This window comes from Pongo abelii, chromosome 5 (assembly GCF_028885655.2).
Source record: "Pongo abelii isolate AG06213 chromosome 5, NHGRI_mPonAbe1-v2.0_pri, whole genome shotgun sequence".
NCBI classification, from domain to species: domain Eukaryota; kingdom Metazoa; phylum Chordata; class Mammalia; order Primates; family Hominidae; genus Pongo; species Pongo abelii.
The window spans coordinates 60,389,679-60,413,895 of NC_071990.2; positions in this window are offsets into that span (position 1 = coordinate 60,389,679).

A 24,217-nucleotide genomic window follows, 5' to 3' on the forward strand; every position below is an offset into this window, starting at 1 on the left:
GAAGTTTCTGAGAATGCTTCTGTGTAGTTGTTATTTGAAGACACTTCCTTTTCCAGCATAGGCCTCAAAGCGCTCGAAATAAACACTTGCAGATTCTGCAGAAAGAGTGTTTCAAAACTCTTCTATCAAAAGGAACGTTCAAGTCTGTGAGTTGAATGCACTCATCACACAGAAGTTTCTGAGAATGCTTCTGTCTAGTTTTTAGGTGAAGATATTTCATTTCCCAGCATAGACCTCAAAGCGCTCCAAATATCCACTTGCAGATTCTACAAAAAGTGTGTTTCAAAACTGCTCTTTCAAAAGGAAGGTTCAAGTCTGTGAGTTGAATGCACTCATCACAAAGAAGTTTCTGAGAATACTTCTGTGTAGTTGTTATTTGAAGACATTTCCTTTTCCAACATAGGCCTCAAATCGCTCGAAATGAACACTTGCAGATTCTGCTGAAAGAGTGTTTCAAAACTGTTCTATCAAAAGGAACGTTCAAGTCTGTGAGTTGAATGCACTCATCACACAGAAGTTTCTGAGAATGCTTCTGTCTAGTTTTTAGGTGGAGACATTACATTTCCCAGCATAGGCTTCACAGCGCTCCAAATATACGCTAGCAGATTCTACAAAAAGAGTGTTCCAAAACTGCTCTTTCAAAAGAAACGTTCAAGTCTGTGAGTTGAATGCACTCGTCACAAACAAGTTTCTGGGAATGCTTCTGTCTAGTCTCTGTCTGAGGATGCTCCCTTTCCCAGCATTGGCCTTCAACAGCTCCAAATATGCACTTGCAGATTCTACAAAAAGAGAATTTGATAACTCTTCTACCAAAAAGAAGGTTCAACTCTGCGAGTAGAATGCACTCATCACAAAGAAGTTTCTGAGAATGCTTCTGTCTAGTTTTTATTTGAAGATATTTCCTTTTCCAGCTTAGGCCTCAGAGCGCTCCAAATAAACACTTGCAGATTTTACAAAAGGAGTGTTTCCAAACTGCTCTATCAAAAGGAATGTTCAAGTATGTGAGTTGAATGCACTCATCACACAGAAGTTTCTGAGAATGCTTCTGTCTAGTTTATAGGTGAAGATATTTCATTTCCCAGCATAGGCCTGAAAGCGCTCCAAATACCTACTTGCAGATTCTACAAAAAGTGTGTTTCAAAACTGTTCCATCAAAAGAAAGGTTCAAGTCTGTGAGTTGAATGCACTCATCACAAAGAAGTTTCTGAGAATGCTTCTGTGTAGTTGTTATTTGAAGACACTTCCTTTTCCAGCATAGGCCTCAAAGCGCTCGAAATAAACACTTGCAGATTCTGCAGAAAGAGTGTTTCAAAACTCTTCTATCAAAAGGAACGTTCAAGTCTGTGAGTTGAATGCACTCATCACACAGAAGTTTCTGAGAATGCTTCTGTCTAGTTTTTAGGTGAAGATATTTCATTTCCCAGCATAGACCTCAAAGCGCTCCAAATATCCACTTGCAGATTCTACAAAAAGTGTGTTTCAAAACTGCTCTTTCAAAAGGAAGGTTCAAGTCTGTGAGTTGAATGCACTCATCACAAAGAAGTTTCTGAGAATACTTCTGTGTAGTTGTTATTTGAAGACATTTCCTTTTCCAACATAGGCCTCAAATCGCTCGAAATGAACACTTGCAGATTCTGCTGAAAGAGTGTTTCAAAACTGTTCTATCAAAAGGAACGTTCAAGTCTGTGAGTTGAATGCACTCATCACACAGAAGTTTCTGAGAATGCTTGTGTCTAGTTTTTAAGTGGAGACATTTCATTTCCCAGCATAGGCCTCACAGCGCTCCAAATATACACTAGCAGATTCTACAAAAAGAGTGTTCCAAAACTGCTCTTGCAAAAGAAACGTTCAAGTCTGTGAGTTGAATGCACTCGTCACAAAGAAGTTTCTGAGAATGCTTCTGTCTAGTTTTTAGGTGAAGATATTTCATTTCCCAGCATAGGCCTCAAAGCGCTCCAAATATCCACTTGCAGATTCTACAAAAAGAGAGTTTCAAAACCGCTCTTTGAAAAGGAAGGTTCAAGTCTGTGAGTTGAATGCACTCATCACAAAGAAGTTTCTGAGAATGCTTCTGTGTAGTTGTTATTTGAAGACATTTCCTTTTCCAGCATAGGCCTCAGAGCGCTCGAAATAAACACTTGCAGATTCTGCAGAAAGAGTGTTTCAAAACTGTTCTATCAAAAGGAACGTTCAAGTCTGGACTTGAATGCACTCATCACACAGAAGTTTCTGAGAATGCTTCTGTCTAGTTTATAGGTGAAGATATTTCATTTCCCAGCATAGACCTCAAAGCGCTCCAAATATCCACTTGCAGATTCTACAAAAAGAGTGTTCCAAAACTGCTCTTGCAAAAGAAACGTTCAAGTCTGTGAGTTGAATGCACTCGTCACAAAGAAGTTTCTGAGAATGCTTCTGTCTAGTTTTTAGGTGAAGATATTTCATTTCCCAGCATAGGCCTCAAAGCGCTCCAAATATCCACTTGCAGATTCTACTAAAAGAGAGTTTCAAAACCGCTCTTTGAAAAGGAAGGTTCAAGTCTGTGAGTTGAATGCACTCATCACAAAGAAGTTTCTGAGAATGCTTTTGTGTAGTTGTTATTTGAAGACATTTCCTTTTCCAGCATAGGCCTCAGAGCGCTCGAAATAAACACTTGCAGATTCTGCAGAAAGAGTGTTTCAAAACTGTTCTATCAAAAGGAACGTTCAAGTCTGGAGTTGAATGCACTCATCACACAGAAGTTTCTGAGAATGCTTCTGTCTAGTTTTTAGGTGAACATATTTCATTTCCCAGCATAGGCCTCAAAGCGCTCCAAATATCCACCTGCAGATTCTACAAAAAGTATGTTTCAAAACTGCTCTTTCAAAAGGAAGGTTCAAGTCTGTGAGTTGAATGCACTCATCACAAAGAAGTTTCTGGGAATGCTTCTGTGTAGTTGTTGTTTGAAGGCATTTCCTTTTCCAACATAGGCCTCAAATCGCTCGAAATGAACACTTGCAGATTCTGCTGAAAGAGTGTTTCAAAACTGTTCTATCAAAAGGAACGTTCAAGTCTGTGAGTTGAATGCACTCATCACACAGAAGTTTCTGAGAATGCTTCTGTCTAGTTTTTAAGTGGAGACATTTCATTTCCCAGCATAGGCCTCACAGCGCTCCAAATATACACTAGCAGATTCTACAAAAAGAGTGTTCCAAAACTGCTCTTGCAAAAGAAACGTTCAAGTCTGTGAGTTGAATGCACTCGTCACAAACAAGTTTCTGAGAATGCTTCTGTCTAGTTTTTAGGTGAAGATATTTCATTTCCCAGCATAGGCCTCAAAGCGCTCCAAATATCCACTTGCAGATTCTACAAAAAGAGAGTTTCAAAACCGCTCTTTGAAAAGGAAGGTTCAAGTCTGTGAGTTGAATGCACTCATCACAAAGAAGTTTCTGAGAATGCTTCTGTGTAGTTGTTATTTGAAGACATTTCCTTTTCCAACATAGGCCTCAGAGCGCTCGAAATAAACACTTGCAGATTCTGCAGAAAGAGTGTTTCAAAACTGTTCTATCAAAAGGAAAGTTCAAGTCTGGGGTTCAATGCACTCATCACACAGAAGTTTCTGAGAATGCTTCTGTCTAGTTTTTAGGTGAAGATATTTCATTTCCCAGCATAGACCTCAAAGCGCTCCAAATATCCACTTGCAGATACTACAAAAAGTATGTTTCAAAACTGCTCTTTCAAAAGGAAGGTTCAAGTCTGTGAGTTGAATGCACTCATCACAAAGAAGTTTCTGAGAATGCTTCTGTGTAGTTGTTGTTTGAAGGCTTTTCCTTTTCCAGCATAGGCCTCAAATCGCTCGAAATGAACACTTGCAGATTCCGCAGAAAGAGTGTTTGAAAACTGTTCTGTCAAAAGGAACGTTCAAGTCTGTGAGTTGAATGTACTCATCACACAGAAGTTTCTGAGAATGCTTCTGTCTAGTTTTTAGGTGGAGACATTACATTTCCCAGCATAGGCTTCACAGCGCTCCAAATATACGCTAGCAGATTCTACAAAAAGAGTGTTCCAAAACTGCTCTTTCAAAAGAAACGTTCAAGTCTGTGAGTTGAATGCACTCGTCACAAACAAGTTTCTGGGAATGCTTCTGTCTAGTCTCTGTCTGAGGATGCTCCCTTTCCCAGCATTGGCCTTCAACAGCTCCAAATATGCACTTGCAGATTCTACAAAAAGAGAATTTGATAACTCTTCTACCAAAAAGAAGGTTCAACTCTGCGAGTAGAATGCACTCATCACAAAGAAGTTTCTGAGAATGCTTCTGTCTAGTTTTTATTTGAAGATATTTCCTTTTCCAGCTTAGGCCTGAGAGCGCTCCAAATAAACACTTGCAGATTTTACAAAAGGAGTGTTTCCAAACTGCTCTATCAAAAGGAATGTTCAAGTATGTGAGTTGAATGCACTCATCACAGAGAAGTTTCTGAGAATGCTTCTGTCTAGTTTTTAGGTGAAGATATTTCATTTCCCAGCATAGGCCTGAAAGCGCTCCAAATACCTACTTGCAGATTCTACAAAAAGTGTGTTTCAAAACTGTTCCATCAAAAGAAAGGTTCAAGTGTGTGAGTTGAATGCACTGATTACAAAGAAGTTTCTGAGAATGCTTCTGTGTAGTTGTTATTTGAAGACACTTCCTTTTCCAGCATAGGCCTCAAAGCGCTCGAAATAAACACTTGCAGATTCTGCAGAAAGAGTGTTTCAAAACTCTTCTATCAAAAGGAGCGTTCAAGTCTGTGAGTTGAATGCACTCATCACACAGAAGTTTCTGAGAATGCTTCTGTCTAGTTTTTAGGTGAAGATATTTCATTTCCCAGCATAGACCTCAAAGCGCTCCAAATATCCACTTGCAGATTCTACAAAAAGTGTGTTTCAAAACTGCTCTTTCAAAAGGAAGGTTCAAGTCTGTGAGTTGAATGCACTCATCACAAAGAAGTTTCTGAGAATACTTCTGTGTAGTTGTTATTTGAAGACATTTCCTTTTCCAACATAGGCCTCAAATCGCTCGAAATGAACACTTGCAGATTCTGCTGAAAGAGTGTTTCAAAACTGTTCTATCAAAAGGAACGTTCAAGTCTGTGAGTTGAATGCACTCATCACACAGAAGTTTCTGAGAATGCTTCTGTCTAGTTTTTAAGTGGAGACATTTCATTTCCCAGCATAGGCCTCACAGCGCTCCAAATATACACTAGCAGATTCTACAAAAAGAGTGTTCCAAAACTGCTCTTGCAAAAGAAACGTTCAAGTCTGTGAGTTGAATGCACTCGTCTCAAAGAAGTTTCTGAGAATGCTTCTGTCTAGTTTTTAGGTGAAGATATTTCATTTCCCAGCATAGGCCTCAAAGCGCTCCAAATATCCACTTGCAGATTCTACAAAAAGAGAGTTTCAAAACTGCTCTTTCAAAAGGAAGGTTCAAGTCTGTGAGTTGAATACACTCATCACAAAGAAGTTTCTGAGAATGCTTCTGTGTAGTTGTTATTTGAAGACATTTCCTTTTCCAACATAGGCCTCAAATCGCTCGAAATGAACACTTGCAGATTCTGCTGAAAGAGTGTTTCAAAACTGTTCTATCAAAAGGAACGTTCAAGTCTGTGAGTTGAATGCACTCATCACACAGAAGTTTCTGAGAATGCTTCTGTCTAGTTTTTAAGTGGAGACATTTCATTTCCCAGCATAGGCCTCACAGCGCTCCAAATATACACTAGCAGATTCTACAAAAAGAGTGTTCCAAAACTGCTCTTGCAAAAGAAACGTTCAAGTCTGTGAGTTGAATGCACTCGTCACAAACAAGTTTCTGAGAATGCTTCTGTCTAGTTTTTAGGTGAAGATATTTCATTTCCCAGCATAGGCCTCAAAGCGCTCCAAATATCCACTTGCAGATTCTACAAAAAGTATGTTTCAAAACTGCTCTTTCAAAAGGAAGGTTCAAGTCTGTGAGATGAATGCACTCATCACAAAGAAGTTTCTGAGAATGCTTCTGTGTAGTTGTTATTTGAAGACATTTCCTTTTCCAGCATAGGCCTCAGAGCGCTCGAAATAAACACTTGCAGATTCTGCAGAAAGAGTGTTTCAAAACTCTTCTATCAAAAGGAACGTTCAAGTCTGTGAGTTGAATGCACTCATCACAAGGAAGTTTCTGAGAATGCTTCTGTGTAGTTGTTATTTGAAGACACTTCCTTTTCCAGCATAGGCCTCAAAGCGCTCCAAATATCCACTTGCAGATTCTACAAAAAGTATGTTTCAAAACTGCTCTTTCAAAAGGAAGGTTCAAGTCTGTGAGTTGAATGCACTCGTCACAAACAAGTTTCTGGGAATGCTTCTGTCTAGTCTCTGTCTGAGGATGTTCCGTTTCCCAGCATTGGCCTCCAACAGCTCCAAATATGCACTTGCAGATTCTACAAAAAGAGAGTTTGAAAACTCTTCTACCAAAAAGAAGGTTCAACTCTGCGAGTAGAATGCACTCATCACAAAGAAGTTTCTGAGAATGCTTCTGTCTAGTTTTTATTTGAAGATATTTCCTTTTCCAGCTTAGGCCTCAGAGCGCTCCAAATAAACACTTGCAGATATTACAAAAGGAGTGTTTCCAAACTGCTCTATCAAAAGGAATGTTCAAGTATGTGAGTTGAATGCACTCATCACAGAGAAGTTTCTGAGAATGCTTCTGTCTAGTTTTTAGGTGAAGATATTTCATTTCCCAGCATAGGCCTGAAAGCGCTCCAAATACCTACTTGCAGATTCTACAAAAAGTGTGTTTCAAAACTGTTCTATCAAAAGGAAGGTTCAAGTCTGTGAGTTGAATACACTCATCACAAAGAAGTTTCTGAGAATGCTTCTGTGTAGTTGTTATTTGAAGACACTTCCTTTTCCAGCATAGGCCTCAAAGCGCTCGAAATAAACAATTGCAGATTCTGCAGAAAGAGTGTTTCAAAACTGTTCTATCAAAAGGAACGTTCAAGTCTGTGAGTTGAATGCACTCATCACACAGAAGTTTCTGAGAATGCTTCTGTCTAGTTTTTAGGTGAAGATATTTCATTTCCCAGTATAGACCTCAAAGCGCTCCAAATATCCACTTGCAGATTCTACAAAAAGTGTGTTTCAAAACTGCTCTTTCAAAAGGAAGGTTCAAGTCTGTGAGTTGAATGCACTCATCACAAAGTAGTTTCTGAGAATACTTCTGTGTAGTTGTTATTTGAAGACATTTCCTTTTCCAACATAGGCCTCAAATCGCTCGAAATGAACACTTGCAGATTCTCCTGAAAGAGTGTTTCAAAACTGTTCTATCAAAAGGAAAGTTCAAGTCTGTGAGTTGAATGCACTCATCACACAGAAGTTTCTGAGAATGCTTCTGTCTAGTTTTTAAGTGGAGACATTTCATTTCCCAGCATAGGCCTCACAGCGCTCCAAATATACACTAGCAGATTCTACAAAAAGAGTGTTCCAAAATTGCTCTTGCAAAAGAAACGTTCAAGTGTGTGAGTTGAATGCACTCATCACAAAAAGTTTCTGAGAATACTTCTGTGTAGTTGTTATTTGAAGACATTTCCTTTTCCAACATAGGCCTCAAATCCCTCGAAATGAACACTTGCAGATTCTGCTGAAAGAGTGTTTCAAAACTGTTCTATCAAAAGGAACGTTCAAGTCTGTGAGTTGAATGCACTCATCACACAGAAGTTTCTGAGAATGCTTCTGTCTAGTTTTTAAGTGGAGACATTTCATTTCCCAGCATAGGCCTCACAGCGCTCTAAATATACACTAGCAGATTCTACAAAAAGAGTGTTCCAAAACTGCTCTTGCAAAAGAAACGTTCAAGTCTGTGAGTTGAATGCACTCGTCACAAAGAAGTTTCTGAGAATGCTTCTGTCTAGTTTTTAGGTGAAGATATTTCATTTCCCAGCATAGGCCTCAAAGCGCTCCAAATATCCACTTGCAGAATCTACAAAAAGAGAGTTTCAAAACCGCTCTTTGAAAAGGAAGGTTCAAGTCTGTGAGTTGAATGCACTCATCACAAAGAAGTTTCTGAGAATGCTTCTGTGTAGTTGTTATTTGAAGACATTTCCTTTTCCAGCATAGGCCTCAGAGCGCTCGAAATAAACACTTGCAGATTCTGCAGAAAGAGTGTTTCAAAACTCTTCTATCAAAAGGAACGTTCAAGTCTGGAATTGAATGTACTCATTACACAGAAGTTTCTGAGAATGCTTCTGTCTAGTTTCTAGGTGAAGATATTTCATTTCCCAGCATAGGCCTCAAAGCGCTCCAAATATCCACTTGCAGATCCTACAAAAAGTATGTTTCAAAACTGCTCTTTCAAAAGGAAGGTTCAAGTCTGTGAGTTGAATGCACTCATCACAAAGAAGTTTCTGAGAATGCTTCTGTGTAGTTGTTGTTTGAAGGCATTTCCTTTTCCAGCATAGGCCTCAAATCGCTCGAAATGAACCCTTGCAGATTCTGCAGAAAGAGTGTTTCAAAACTCTTCTATCAAAAGGAACGTTCAAGTCTGTGAGTTGAATGCACTCATCACACAGAAGTTTCTGAGAATGCTTCTGTCTAGTTTTTAAGTGGAGACATTACATTTCCCAGCATAGGCTTCTCAGCGCTCCAAATATACGCTAGCAGATTCTACAAAAAGAGTGTTCCAAAACTGCTCTTTCAAAAGAAACGTTCAAATCTGTGAGTTGAATGCGCTCGTGACAAACAAGTTTCTGGGAATGCTTCTGTCTAGTCTCTGTCTGAGCTTGTTCCCTTTCCCAGCATTGGCCTTCAACAGCTCCAAATATGCACTTGCAGATTCTACAAAAAGAGAGTTTGATAACTCTTCTACCAAAAAGAAGGTTCAACTCTGCGAGTAGAATGCACTCATCACAAAGAAGTTTCTGAGAATGCTTCTGTCTAGTTTTTATTTGAAGATATTTCCTTTTCCAGCTTAAGCCTCAGAGATCTCCAAATAAACACTTGCAGATTTTACAAAAGGAGTGTTTCCAAACTGCTCTATCAAAAGGAATGTTCAAGTATGTGAGTTAAATGCACTCATCACAGAGAAGTTTCTGAGAATGCTTCTGTCTAGTTTTTAGGTGAAGATATTTCATTTCCCAGCATAGGCCTGAAAGCGCTCCAAATACCTACTTGCAGATTCTACAAAAAGTGTGTTTCAAAACTGTTCCATCAAAAGGAAGGTTCAAGTCTGTGAGTTGAATGCACTCATCACAAAGAAGTTTCTGAGAATACTTCTGTGTAGTTGTTATTTGAAGACATTTCCTTTTCCAACATAGGCCTCAAATCGCTCGAAATGAACACTTGCAGATTCTGCTGAAAGAGTGTTTCAAAACTGTTCTATCAAAAGGAACGTTCAAGTCTGTGAGTTGAATGCACTCATCACACAGAAGTTTCTGAGAATGCTTCTGTCTAGTTTTTAAGTGGAGACATTTCATTTCCCAGTATAGGCCTCACAGCGCTCCAAATATACACTAGCAGATTCTACAAAAAGAGTGTTCCAAAACTGCTCTTGCAAAAGAAACGTTCAAGTCTGTGAGTTGAATGCACTCATCACAAAGAAGTTTCTGAGAATGCTTCTGTCTAGTTTTTAGGTGAAGATATTTCATTTCCCAGCATAGGCCTCAAAGCGCTCCAAATATCCAGTTGCGGATTCTACAAAAAGAGAGTTTCAAAACCGCTCTTTGAAAAGGAAGGTTCAAGTCTGTGAGTTGAATGCAGTCATCACAAAGAAGTTTCTGAGAATGCTTCTGTGTAGTTGTTATTTGAAGACATTTTCTTTTCCAGCATAGGCCTCAGAGCGCTCGAAATAAACACTTGCAGATTCTGCAGAAAGAGTGTTTCAAAACTTTTCTATCAAATGGAACGTTCAAGTCTGTGAGTTGAATGCACTCATCACACAGAAGTTTCTGAGAATGCTTCTGTCTAGTTTTTAGGTGAAGATATTTCATTTCCCAGCATAGGCCTCAAAGCGCTCCAAATATCCACTTGCAGATACTACAAAAAGTATGTTTCAAAACTGCTCTTTCAAAAGGAAGGTTCAAGTCTGTGAGTTGAATGCACTCGTCACAAACAAGTTTCTGGGAATGCTTCTGTCTAGTCTCTGTCTGAGGATGTTCCGTTTCCCAGCATTGGCCTCCAACAGCTCCAAATATGCACTTGCAGATTCTACAAAAAGAGAGTTTGAAAACTCTTCTACCAAAAAGAAGGTTCAACTCTGCGAGTAGAATGCACTCATCACAAAGAAGTTTCTGAGAATGCTTCTGTCTAGTTTTTATTTGAAGATATTTCCTTTTCCAGCTTAGGCCTCAGAGCGCTCCAAATAAACACTTGCAGATATTACAAAAGGAGTGTTTCCAAACTGCTCTATCAAAAGGAATGTTCAAGTATGTGAGTTGAATGCACTCATCACAGAGAAGTTTCTGAGAATGCTTCTGTCTAGTTTTTAGGTGAAGATATTTCATTTTCCAGCATAGGCCTGAAAGCGCTCCAAATACCTACTTGCAGATTCTACAAAAAGTGTGTTTCAAAACTGTTCTATCAAAAGGAAGGTTCAAGTCTGTGAGTTGAATACACTCATCACAAAGAAGTTTCTGAGAATGCTTCTGTGTAGTTGTTATTTGAAGACACTTCCTTTTCCAGCATAGGCCTCAAAGCGCTCGAAATAAACACTTGCAGATTCTGCAGAAAGAGTGTTTCAAAACTGTTCTATCAAAAGGAACGTTCAAGTCTGTGAGTTGAATGCACTCATCACACAGAAGTTTCTGAGAATGCTTCTGTCTAGTTTTTAGGTGAAGATATTTCATTTCCCAGTATAGACCTCAAAGCGCTCCAAATATCCACTTGCAGATTCTACAAAAAGTGTGTTTCAAAACTGCTCTTTCAAAAGGAAGGTTCAAGTCTGTGAGTTGAAGCACTCATCACAAAGAAGTTTCTGAGAATACTTCTGTGTAGTTGTTATTTGAAGACATTTCCTTTTCCAACATAGGCCCCAAATCGCTCGAAATGAACACTTGCAGATTCTCCTGAAAGAGTGTTTCAAAACTGTTCTATCAAAAGGAAAGTTCAAGTCTGTGAGTTGAATGCACTCATCACACAGAAGTTTCTGAGAATGCTTCTGTCTAGTTTTTAAGTGGAGATATTTCATTTCCCAGCATAGGCCTCACAGCGCTCCAAATATACACTAGCAGATTCTACAAAAAGAGTGTTCCAAAATTGCTCTTGCAAAAGAAACGTTCAAGTGTGTGAGTTGAATGCACTCATCACAAAAAGTTTCTGAGAATACTTCTGTGTAGTTGTTATTTGAAGACATTTCCTTTTCCAACATAGGCCTCAAATCCCTCGAAATGAACACTTGCAGATTCTGCTGAAAGAGTGTTTCAAAACTGTTCTATCAAAAGGAACGTTCAAGTCTGTGAGTTGAATGCACTCATCACACAGAAGTTTCTGAGAATGCTTCTGTCTAGTTTTTAAGTGGAGACATTTCATTTCCCAGCATAGGCCTCACAGCGCTCTAAATATACACTAGCAGATTCTACAAAAAGAGTGTTCCAAAACTGCTCTTGCAAAAGAAACGTTCAAGTCTGTGAGTTGAATGCACTCGTCACAAAGAAGTTTCTGAGAATGCTTCTGTCTAGTTTTTAGGTGAAGATATTTCATTTCCCAGCATAGGCCTCGAAGCGCTCCAAATATCCACTTGCAGATTCTACAAAAAGAGAGTTTCAAAACCGCTCTTTGAAAAGGAAGGTTCAAGTCTGTGAGTTGAATGCACTCATCACAAAGAAGTTTCTGAGAATGCTTCTGTGTAGTTGTTATTTGAAGACATTTCCTTTTCCAGCATAGGCCTCAGAGCGCTCGAAATAAACACTTGCAGATTCTGCAGAAAGAGTGTTTCAAAACTCTTCTATCAAAAGGAACGTTCAAGTCTGGAATTGAATGTACTCATTACACAGAAGTTTCTGAGAATGCTTCTGTCTAGTTTCTAGGTGAAGATATTTCATTTCCCAGCATAGGCCTCAAAGCGCTCCAAATATCCACTTGCAGATCCTAAAAAAAGTATGTTTCAAAACTGCTCTTTCAAAAGGAAGGTTCAAGTCTGTGAGTTGAATGCACTCATCACAAAGAAGTTTCTGAGAATGCTTCTGTGTAGTTGTTGTTTGAAGGCATTTCCTTTTCCAGCATAGGCCTCAAATCGCTCGAAATGAACCCTTGCAGATTCTGCAGAAAGAGTGTTTCAAAACTCTTCTATCAAAAGGAACGTTCAAGTCTGTGAGTTGAATGCACTCATCACACAGAAGTTTCTGAGAATGCTTCTGTCTAGTTTTTAAGTGGAGACATTACATTTCCCAGCATAGGCTTCTCAGCGCTCCAAATATACGCTAGCAGATTCTACAAAAAGAGTGTTCCAAAACTGCTCTTTCAAAAGAAACGTTCAAATCTGTGAGTTGAATGCGCTCGTGACAAACAAGTTTCTGGGAATGCTTCTGTCTAGTCTCTGTCTGAGCTTGTTCCCTTTCCCAGCATTGGCCTTCAACAGCTCCAAATATGCACTTGCAGATTCTACAAAAAGAGAGTTTGATAACTCTTCTACCAAAAAGAAGGTTCAACTCTGCGAGTAGAATGCACTCATCACAAAGAAGTTTCTGAGAATGCTTCTGTCTAGTTTTTATTTGAAGATATTTCCTTTTCCAGCTTAAGCCTCAGAGATCTCCAAATAAACACTTGCAGATTTTACAAAAGGAGTGTTTCCAAACTGCTCTATCAAAAGGAATGTTCAAGTATGTGAGTTAAATGCACTCATCACAGAGAAGTTTCTGAGAATGCTTCTGTCTAGTTTTTAGGTGAAGATATTTCATTTCCCAGCATAGGCCTGAAAGCGCTCCAAATACCTACTTGCAGATTCTACAAAAAGTGTGTTTCAAAACTGTTCCATCAAAAGGAAGGTTCAAGTCTGTGAGTTGAATGCACTCATCACAAAGAAGTTTCTGAGAATACTTCTGTGTAGTTGTTATTTGAAGACATTTCCTTTTCCAACATAGGCCTCAAATCGCTCGAAATGAACACTTGCAGATTCTGCTGAAAGAGTGTTTCAAAACTGTTCTATCAAAAGGAACGTTCAAGTCTGTGAGTTGAATGCACTCATCACACAGAAGTTTCTGAGAATGCTTCTGTCTAGTTTTTAAGTGGAGACATTTCATTTCCCAGTATAGGCCTCACAGCGCTCCAAATATACACTAGCAGATTCTACAAAAAGAGTGTTCCAAAACTGCTCTTGCAAAAGAAACGTTCAAGTCTGTGAGTTGAATGCACTCATCACAAAGAAGTTTCTGAGAATGCTTCTGTCTAGTTTTTAGGTGAAGATATTTCATTTCCCAGCATAGGCCTCAAAGCGCTCCAAATATCCAGTTGCGGATTCTACAAAAAGAGAGTTTCAAAACCGCTCTTTGAAAAGGAAGGTTCAAGTCTGTGAGTTGAATGCAGTCATCACAAAGAAGTTTCTGAGAATGCTTCTGTGTAGTTGTTATTTGAAGACATTTTCTTTTCCAGCATAGGCCTCAGAGCGCTCGAAATAAACACTTGCAGATTCTGCAGAAAGAGTGTTTCAAAACTTTTCTATCAAATGGAACGTTCAAGTCTGTGAGTTGAATGCACTCATCACACAGAAGTTTCTGAGAATGCTTCTGTCTAGTTTTTAGGTGAAGATATTTCATTTCCCAGCATAGGCCTCAAAGCGCTCCAAATATCCACTTGCAGATACTACAAAAAGTATGTTTCAAAACTGCTCTTTCAAAAGGAAGGTTCAAGTCTGTGAGTTGAATGCACTCGTCACAAACAAGTTTCTGGGAATGCTTCTGTCTAGTCTCTGTCTGAGGATGTTCCGTTTCCCAGCATTGGCCTCCAACAGCTCCAAATATGCACTTGCAGATTCTACAAAAAGAGAGTTTGAAAACTCTTCTACCAAAAAGAAGGTTCAACTCTGCGAGTAGAATGCACTCATCACAAAGAAGTTTCTGAGAATGCTTCTGTCTAGTTTTTATTTGAAGATATTTCCTTTTCCAGCTTAGGCCTCAGAGCGCTCCAAATAAACACTTGCAGATATTACAAAAGGAGTGTTTCCAAACTGCTCTATCAAAAGGAATGTTCAAGTATGTGAGTTGAATGCACTCATCACAGAGAAGTTTCTGAGAATGCTTCTGTCTAGTTTTTAGGTGAAGATATTTCATTTTCCAGCATAGGCCTGAAAGCGCTCCAAATACCTACTTGCAGATTCTACAAAAAGTGTGTTTCAAAACTGTTCTATCAAAAGGAAGGTTCAAGTCTGTGAGTTGAATACACTCATCACAAAGAAGTTTCTGAGAATGCTTCTGTGTAGTTGTTATTTGAAGACACTTCCTTTTCCAGCATAGGCCTCAAAGCGCTCGAAATAAACACTTGCAGATTCTGCAGAAAGAGTGTTTCAAAACTGTTCTATCAAAAGGAACGTTCAAGTCTGTGAGTTGAATGCACTCATCACACAGAAGTTTCTGAGAATGCTTCTGTCTAGTTTTTAGGTGAAGATATTTCATTTCCCAGTATAGACCTCAAAGCGCTCCAAATATCCACTTGCAGATTCTACAAAAAGTGTGTTTCAAAACTGCTCTTTCAAAAGGAAGGTTCAAGTCTGTGAGTTGAAGCACTCATCACAAAGAAGTTTCTGAGAATACTTCTGTGTAGTTGTTATTTGAAGACATTTCCTTTTCCAACATAGGCCCCAAATCGCTCGAAATGAACACTTGCAGATTCTCCTGAAAGAGTGTTTCAAAACTGTTCTATCAAAAGGAAAGTTCAAGTCTGTGAGTTGAATGCACTCATCACACAGAAGTTTCTGAGAATGCTTCTGTCTAGTTTTTAAGTGGAGATATTTCATTTCCCAGCATAGGCTTCACAGCGCTCCAAATATACACTAGCAGATTCTACAAAAAGAGTGTTCCAAAATTGCTCTTGCAAAAGAAACGTTCAAGTGTGTGAGTTGAATGCACTCATCACAAAAAGTTTCTGAGAATACTTCTGTGTAGTTGTTATTTGAAGACATTTCCTTTTCCAACATAGGCCTCAAATCCCTCGAAATGAACACTTGCAGATTCTGCTGAAAGAGTGTTTCAAAACTGTTCTATCAAAAGGAACGTTCAAGTCTGTGAGTTGAATGCACTCATCACACAGAAGTTTCTGAGAATGCTTCTGTCTAGTTTTTAAGTGGAGACATTTCATTTCCCAGCATAGGCCTCACAGCGCTCTAAATATACACTAGCAGATTCTACAAAAAGAGTGTTCCAAAACTGCTCTTGCAAAAGAAACGTTCAAGTCTGTGAGTTGAATGCACTCGTAACAAAGAAGTTTCTGAGAATGCTTCTGTCTAGTTTTTAGGTGAAGATATTTCATTTCCCAGCATAGGCCTCGAAGCGCTCCAAATATCCACTTGCAGATTCTACAAAAAGAGAGTTTCAAAACCGCTCTTTGAAAAGGAAGGTTCAAGTCTGTGAGTTGAATGCACTCATCACAAAGAAGTTTCTGAGAATGCTTCTGTGTAGTTGTTATTTGAAGACATTTCCTTTTCCAGCATAGGCCTCAGAGCGCTCGAAATAAACACTTGCAGATTCTGCAGAAAGAGTGTTTCAAAACTCTTCTATCAAAAGGAACGTTCAAGTCTGGAATTGAATGTACTCATTACACAGAAGTTTCTGAGAATGCTTCTGTCTAGTTTTTAGGTGAAGATATTTCATTTCCCAGCATAGGCCTCAAAGCGCTCCAAATATCCACTTGCAGATCCTACAAAAAGTATGTTTCAAAACTGCTCTTTCAAAAGGAAGGTTCAAGTCTGTGAGTTGAATGCACTCATCACAAAGAAGTTTCTGAGAATGCTTCTGTGTAGTTGTTATTTGAAGGCATTTCCTTTTCGAGCATAGGCCTCAAATCGCTCGAAATGAACCCTTGCAGATTCTGCAGAAAGAGTGTTTCAAAACTCTTCTATCAAAAGGAACGTTCAAGTCTGTGAGTTGAATGCACTCATCACACAGAAGTTTCTGAGAATGCTTCTGTCTAGTTTTTAAGTGGAGACATTACATTTCCCAGCATAGGCTTCTCAGCGCTCCAAATATACGCTAGCAGATTCTACAAAAAGAGTGTTCCAAAACTGCTCTTTCAAAAGAAACGTTCAAATCTGTGAGTTGAATGCGCTCGTGACAAACAAGTTTCTGGGAATGCTTCTGTCTAGTCTCTGTCTGAGGATGTTCCCTTTCCCAGCATTGGCCTTCAGCAGCTCCAAATATGCACTTGCAGATTCTACAAAAAGAGAGTTTGATAACTCTTCTACCAAAAAGAAGGTTCAACTCTGCGAGTAGAATGCACTCATCTCAAAGAAGTTTCTGAGAATGCTTCTGTCTAGTTTTTATTTGTAGATATTTCCTTTTCCAGCTTAAGCCTCAGAGCGCTCCAAATAAACACTTGCAGATTTTACAAAAGGAGTGTTTCCAAACTGCTCTATCAAAAGGAATGTTCAAGTATGTGAGTTAAATGCACTCATCACAGAGAAGTTTCTGAGAATGCTTCTGTCTAGTTTTTAGGTGAAGATATTTCATTTCCCAGCATAGGCCTGAAAGCGCTCCAAATACCTACTTGCAGATTCTACAAAAAGTGTGTTTCAAAACTGTTCCATCAAAAGGAAGGTTCAAGTCTGTGAGTTGAATGCACTCATCACAAAGAAGTTTCTGAGAATACTTCTGTGTAGTTGTTATTTGAAGACATTTCCTTTTCCGACATAGGCCTCAAATCGCTCGAAATGAACACTTGCAGATTCTGCTGAAAGAGTGTTTCAAAACTGTTCTATCAAAAGGAACGTTCAATTCTGTGAGTTGAATGCACTCATCACACAGAAGTTTCTGAGAATGCTTCTGTCTAGTTTTTAAGTGGAGACATTTCATTTCCCAGTATAGGCCTCACAGCGCTCCAAATATACACTAGCAGATTCTACAAAAAGAGTGTTCCAAAACTGCTCTTGCAAAAGAAACGTTCAAGTCTGTGAGTTGAATGCACTCATCACAAAGAAGTTTCTGAGAATGCTTCTGTCTAGTTTTTAGGTGAAGATATTTCATTTCCCAGCATAGGCCTCAAAGCGCTCCAAATATCCAGTTGCGGATTCTACAAAAAGAGAGTTTCAAAACCGCTCTTTGAAAAGGAAGGTTCAAGTCTGTGAGTTGAATGCAGTCATCACAAAGAAGTTTCTGAGAATGCATCTGTGTAGTTGTTATTTGAAGACATTTTCTTTTCCAGCATAGGCCTCAGAGCGCTCGAAATAAACACTTGCAGATTCTGCAGAAAGAGTGTTTGAGAACTGTTCTATCAAAAGGAACGTTCAAGTCTGTTAGTTGAATGCACACATCACACAGAAGTTTCTGAGAATGCTTCTGTCTAGTTTTTATTTGAAGATATTTCCTTTTCCAGCTTAAGCCTCAGAGCGCTCCAAATATCCACTTGCAGATTCTACAAAAAGTATGTTTCAAAACTGCTCTTTCAAAAGGAATGTTCAAGTCTGTGAGTTGAATGCACTCATCACAAAGAAGTTTCTGAGAATGCTTCTGTGTAGTTGTTATTTGAAGGCATTTCCTTTTCCAGCATAGGCCTCAAATCGCTCGAAATGAACACTTGCAGATTCTGCAGAAAGAGTGTTTGAAAACTGTTCTATCAAGAGGAACGTTCAAGTCTGTGAGTTGAATGCACTCATCACACAGAAGTTTCTGAGAATGCTTCTGTCTAGTTTTTAAGTGGAGACATTACATTTCCCAGCATAGGCTTCACAGCGCTCCAAATATACGCTAGCAGATTCTACAAAAAGAGTGTTCCAAAACTGCTCTTTCAAAAGAAACGTTCAAGTCTGTGAGTTGAATGCACTCGTCACAAACAAGTTTCTGGGAATGCTTCTGTCTAGTCTCTGTCTGAGGATGTTCCCTTTCCCAGCATTGGCCTCCAACAGCTCCAAATATGCGCTTGCAGATTCTACAAAAAGAGAGTTTGAAAACTCTTCTACCAAAAAGAAGGTTCAACTCTGCGAGTAGAATGCACTCATCACAAAGAAGTTTCTGAGAATGCTTCTGTCTAGTTTTTATTTGAAGATATTTCCTTTTCCAGCTTAGGCCTCAGAGCGCTCCAAATAAACACTTGCAGATATTACAAAAGGAGTGTTTCCAAACTGCTCTATCAAAAGGAATGTTCAAGTATGTGAGTTGAATGCACTCATCACAGAGAAGTTTCTGAGAATGCTTCTGTCTAGTTTTTAGGTGAAGATATTTCATTTCCCAGCATAGGCCTGAAAGCGCTCCAAATACCTACTTGCAGATTCTACAAAAAGTGTGTTTCAAAACTGTTCTATCAAAAGGAAGGTACAAGTCTGTGAGTTGAATGCACTCATCACACAGAAGTTTCTGAGAATGCTTCTGTCTAGTTTTTAAGTGGAGATATTTCATTTCCCAGCATAGGCCTCACAGCGCTCCAAATATACACTAGCAGATTCTACAAAAAGAGTGTTACAAAACTGCTCTTGCAAAAGAAACGTTCAAGTGTGTGAGTTGAATGCACTCATCACAAAAAGTTTCTGAGAATACTTCTGTGTAGTTGTTATTTGAAGACATTTCCTTTTCCAACATAGGCCTCAAATCCCTCGAAATGAACACTTGCAGATTCTGCTGAAAGAGTGTTTCAAAACTGTTCTATCAAAAGGAACGTTCAAGTCTGTGAGTTGAATGCACTCATCACACAGAAGTTTCTGAGAATGCTTCTGTCTAGTTTTTAAGTGGAGACATTTCATTTCCCAGCATAGGCCTCACAGCGCTCTAAATATACACTAGCAGATTCTACAAAAAGAGTGTTCCAAAACTGCTCTTGCAAAAGAAACGTTCAAGTCTGTGAGTTGAATGCACTCGTAACAAAGAAGTTTCTGAGAATGCTTCTGTCTAGTTTTTAGGTGAAGATATTTCATTTCCCAGCATAGGCCTCAAACCGCTCCAAATATCCACTTGCAGATTCTACAAAAAGAGAGTTTCAAAACCGCTCTTTGAAAAGGAAGGTTCAAGTCTGTGAGTTGAATGCACTCATCACAAAGAAGTTTCTGAGAATGCTTCTGTGTAGTTGTTATTTGAAGACATTTCCTTTTCCAGCATAGGCCTCAGAGCGCTCGAAATAAACACTTGCAGATTCTGCAGAAAGAGTGTTTCAAAACTCTTCTATCAAAAGGAACGTTCAAGTCTGGAATTGAATGTACTCATTACACAGAAGTTTCTGAGAATGCTTCTGTCTAGTTTTTAGGTGAAGATATTTCATTTCCCAGCATAGGCCTCAAAGCGCTCCAAATATCCACTTGCAGATCCTACAAAAAGTATGTTTCAAAACTGCTCTTTCAAAAGGAAGGTTCAAGTCTGTGAGTTGAATGCACTCATCACAAAGAAGTTTCTGAGAATGCTTCTGTGTAGTTGTTGTTTGAAGGCATTTCCTTTTCCAGCATAGGCCTCAAATCGCTCGAAATGAACCCTTGCAGATTCTGCAGAAAGAGTGTTTCAAAACTCTTCTATCAAAAGGAACGTTCAAGTCTGTGAGTTGAATGCACTCATCACACAGAAGTTTCTGAGAATGCTTCTGTCTAGTTTTTAAGTGGAGACATTACATTTCCCAGCATAGGCTTCTCAGCGCTCCAAATATACGCTAGCAGATTCTACAAAAAGAGTGTTCCAAAACTGCTCTTTCAAAAGAAACGTTCAAATCTGTGAGTTGAATGCGCTCGTGACAAACAAGTTTCTGGGAATGCTTCTGTCTAGTCTCTGTCTGAGGATGTTCCCTTTCCCAGCATTGGCCTTCAACAGCTCCAAATATGCACTTGCAGATTCTACAAAAAGAGAGTTTGATAACTCTTCTACCAAAAAGAAGGTTCAACTCTGCGAGTAGAATGCACTCATCTCAAAGAAGTTTCTGAGAATGCTTCTGTCTAGTTTTTATTTGTAGATATTTCCTTTTCCAGCTTAAGCCTCAGAGCGCTCCAAATAAACACTTGCAGATTTTACAAAAGGAGTGTTTCCAAACTGCTCTATCAAAAGGAATGTTCAAGTATGTGAGTTAAATGCACTCATCACAGAGAAGTTTCTGAGAATGCTTCTGTCTAGTTTTTAGGTGAAGATATTTCATTTCCCAGCATAGGCCTGAAAGCGCTCCAAATACCTACTTGCAGATTCTACAAAAAGTGTGTTTCAAAACTGTTCCATCAAAAGGAAGGTTCAAGTCTGTGAGTTGAATGCACTCATCACAAAGAAGTTTCTGAGAATACTTCTGTGTAGTTGTTATTTGAAGACATTTCCTTTTCCGACATAGGCCTCAAATCGCTCGAAATGAACACTTGCAGATTCTGCTGAAAGAGTGTTTCAAAACTGTTCTATCAAAAGGAACGTTCAATTCTGTGAGTTGAATGCACTCATCACACAGAAGTTTCTGAGAATGCTTCTGTCTAGTTTTTAAGTGGAGACATTTCATTTCCCAGTATAGGCCTCACAGCGCTCCAAATATACACTAGCAGATTCTACAAAAAGAGTGTTCCAAAACTGCTCTTGCAAAAGAAACGTTCAAGTCTGTGAGTTGAATGCACTCATCACAAAGAAGTTTCTGAGAATGCTTCTGTCTAGTTTTTAGGTGAAGATATTTCATTTCCCAGCATAGGCCTCAAAGCGCTCCAAATATCCAGTTGCGGATTCTACAAAAAGAGAGTTTCAAAACCGCTCTTTGAAAAGGAAGGTTCAAGTCTGTGAGTTGAATGCAGTCATCACAAAGAAGTTTCTGAGAATGCATCTGTGTAGTTGTTATTTGAAGACATTTTCTTTTCCAGCATAGGCCTCAGAGCGCTCGAAATAAACACTTGCAGATTCTGCAGAAAGAGTGTTTGAGAACTGTTCTATCAAAAGGAACGTTCAAGTCTGTTAGTTGAATGCACACATCACACAGAAGTTTCTGAGAATGCTTCTGTCTAGTTTTTATTTGAAGATATTTCCTTTTCCAGCTTAAGCCTCAGAGCGCTCCAAATATCCACTTGCAGATTCTACAAAAAGTATGTTTCAAAACTGCTCTTTCAAAAGGAATGTTCAAGTCTGTGAGTTGAATGCACTCATCACAAAGAAGTTTCTGAGAATGCTTCTGTGTAGTTGTTATTTGAAGGCATTTCCTTTTCCAGCATAGGCCTCAAATCGCTCGAAATGAACACTTGCAGATTCTGCAGAAAGAGTGTTTGAAAACTGTTCTATCAAGAGGAACGTTCAAGTCTGTGAGTTGAATGCACTCATCACACAGAAGTTTCTGAGAATGCTTCTGTCTAGTTTTTAAGTGGAGACATTACATTTCCCAGCATAGGCTTCACAGCGCTCCAAATATACGCTAGCAGATTCTACAAAAAGAGTGTTCCAAAACTGCTCTTTCAAAAGAAACGTTCAAGTCTGTGAGTTGAATGCACTCGTCACAAACAAGTTTCTGGGAATGCTTCTGTCTAGTCTCTGTCTGAGGATGTTCCCTTTCCCAGCATTGGCCTCCAACAGCTCCAAATATGCGCTTGCAGATTCTACAAAAAGAGAGTTTGAAAACTCTTCTACCAAAAAGAAGGTTCAACTCTGCGAGTAGAATGCACTCATCACAAAGAAGTTTCTGAGAATGCTTCTGTCTAGTTTTTATTTGAAGATATTTCCTTTTCCAGCTTAGGCCTCAGAGCGCTCCAAATAAACACTTGCAGATATTACAAAAGGAGTGTTTCCAAACTGCTCTATCAAAAGGAATGTTCAAGTATGTGAGTTGAATGCACTCATCACAGAGAAGTTTCTGAGAATGCTTCTGTCTAGTTTTTAGGTGAAGATATTTCATTTCCCAGCATAGGCCTGAAAGCGCTCCAAATACCTACTTGCAGATTCTACAAAAAGTGTGTTTCAAAACTGTTCTATCAAAAGGAAGGTACAAGTCTGTGAGTTGAATGCACTCATCACACAGAAGTTTCTGAGAATGCTTCTGTCTAGTTTTTAAGTGGAGACAATTCATTTCCCAGCATAGGCCTCACAGCACTCCAAATATACACTAGCAGATTCTACAAAAAGAGTGTTCCAAAATTGCTCTTGCAAAAGAAACGTTCAAGTCTGTGAGTTGAATGCACTCATCACAAAGAAGTTTCTGAGAATACTTCTGTGTAGTTGTTATTTGAAGACATTTCCTTTTCCAACATAGGCCTCAAATCGCTCGAAATGAACACTTGCAGATTCTCCTGAAAGAGTGTTTCAAAACTGTTCTATCAAAAGGAAACTTCAAGTCTGTGAGTTGAATGCACTCATCACACAGAAGTTTCTGAGAATGCTTCTGTCTAGTTTTTAAGTGGAGACATTTCATTTCCCAGCATAGGCCTCACAGCGCTCCAAATATACACTAGCAGATTCTACAAAAAGAGTGTTCCAAAATTGCTCTTGAAAAAGAAACGTTCAAGTGTGTGAGTTGAATGCACTCATCACAAAAAGTTTCTGAAAATACTTCTGTGTAGTTGTTATTTGAAGACATTTCCTTTTCCAACATAGGCCTCAAATCCCTCGAAATGAACACTTGCAGATTCTGCTGAAAGAGTGTTTCAAAACTGTTCTATCAAAAGGAACGTTCAAGTCTGTGAGTTGAATGCACTCATCACACAGAAGTTTCTGAGAATGCTTCTGTCTAGTTTTTAAGTGGAGACATTTCATTTCCCAGCATAGGCCTCACAGCGCTCCAAATATACACTAGCAGATTCTACAAAAAGAGTGTTCCAAAACTGCTCTTGCAAAAGAAACGTTCAAGTCTGTGAGTTGAATGCACTCGTAACAAAGAAGTTTCTGAGAATGCTTCTGTCTAGTTTTTAGGTGAAGATATTTCATTTCCCAGCAGAGGCCTCAAAGCGCTCCAAATATCCACTTGCAGATTCTACAAAAAGAGAGTTTCAAAACCGCTCTTTGAAAAGGAAGGTTCAAGTCTGTGAGTTGAATGCACTCATCACAAAGAAGTTTCTGAGAATGCTTCTGTGTAGTTGTTATTTGAAGACATTTCCTTTTCCAGCATAGGCCTCTGAGCGCTCGAAATAAACACTTGCAGATTCTGCAGAAAGAGTGTTTCAAAACTGTTCTATCAAAAGGAACGTTCAAGTCTGTGAGTTGAATGCACTCATCACACAGAAGTTTCTGAGAATGCTTCTGTCTAGTTTTTAGGTGAAGATATTTCATTTCCCAGCATAGGCCTCAAAGCGCTCCAAATATCCACTTGCAGATTCTACAAAAAGTATGTTTCAAAACTGCTCTTTCAAAAGGAAGGTTCAAGTCTGTGAGTTGAATGCACTCATCACAAAGAAGTTTCTGAGAATGCTTCTGTGTAGTTGTTATTTGAAGGCATTTCCTTTTCCAGCATAGGCCTCAAATCGCTCGAAATGAACACTTGCAGATTCTGCAGAAAGAGTGTTTGAAAACTGTTCTATCAAAAGGATCGTTCAAGTCTGTGAGTTGAATGCACTCATCACACAGAAGTTTCTGAGAATGCTTCTGTCTAGTTTTTAAGTGGAGACATTACATTTCCCAGCATAGGCTTCACAGCGCTCCAAATATACGCTAGCAGATTCTACAAAAAGAGTGCTCCAAAACTGCTCTTTCAAAAGAAACGTTCAAATCTGTGAGTTGAATGCACTCGTCACAAACAAGTTTCTGTGAATGCTTCTGTCTAGTCTCTGTCTGAGGATGTTCGCTTTCCCAGCATTGGCCTCCAACAACTCCAAATATGTACTTGCAGATTCTACAAAAAGAGAGTTTGAAAACTCTTCTACCAAAAAGAAGGTTCAACTCTGCGAGTAGAATGCACTCATCACAAAGAAGTTTCTGAGAATGCTTCTGTCTAGTTTTTATTTGAAGAGATTTCCTTTTCCAGCTTAGGCCTCAGAGCGCTCCAAATAAACACTTGCAGATTTTACAAAAGGAGTGTTTCCAAACTGCTCTATCAAAAGGAATGTTCAAGTATGTGAGTTGAATGCACTCATCACAGAGAAGTTTCTGAGAATGCTTCTGTCTAGTTTTTAGGTGAAGATATTTCATTTCCCAGCATAGGCCTGAAAGCGCTCCAAATACCTACTTGCAGATTCTACAAAAAGTGTGTTTCAAAACTG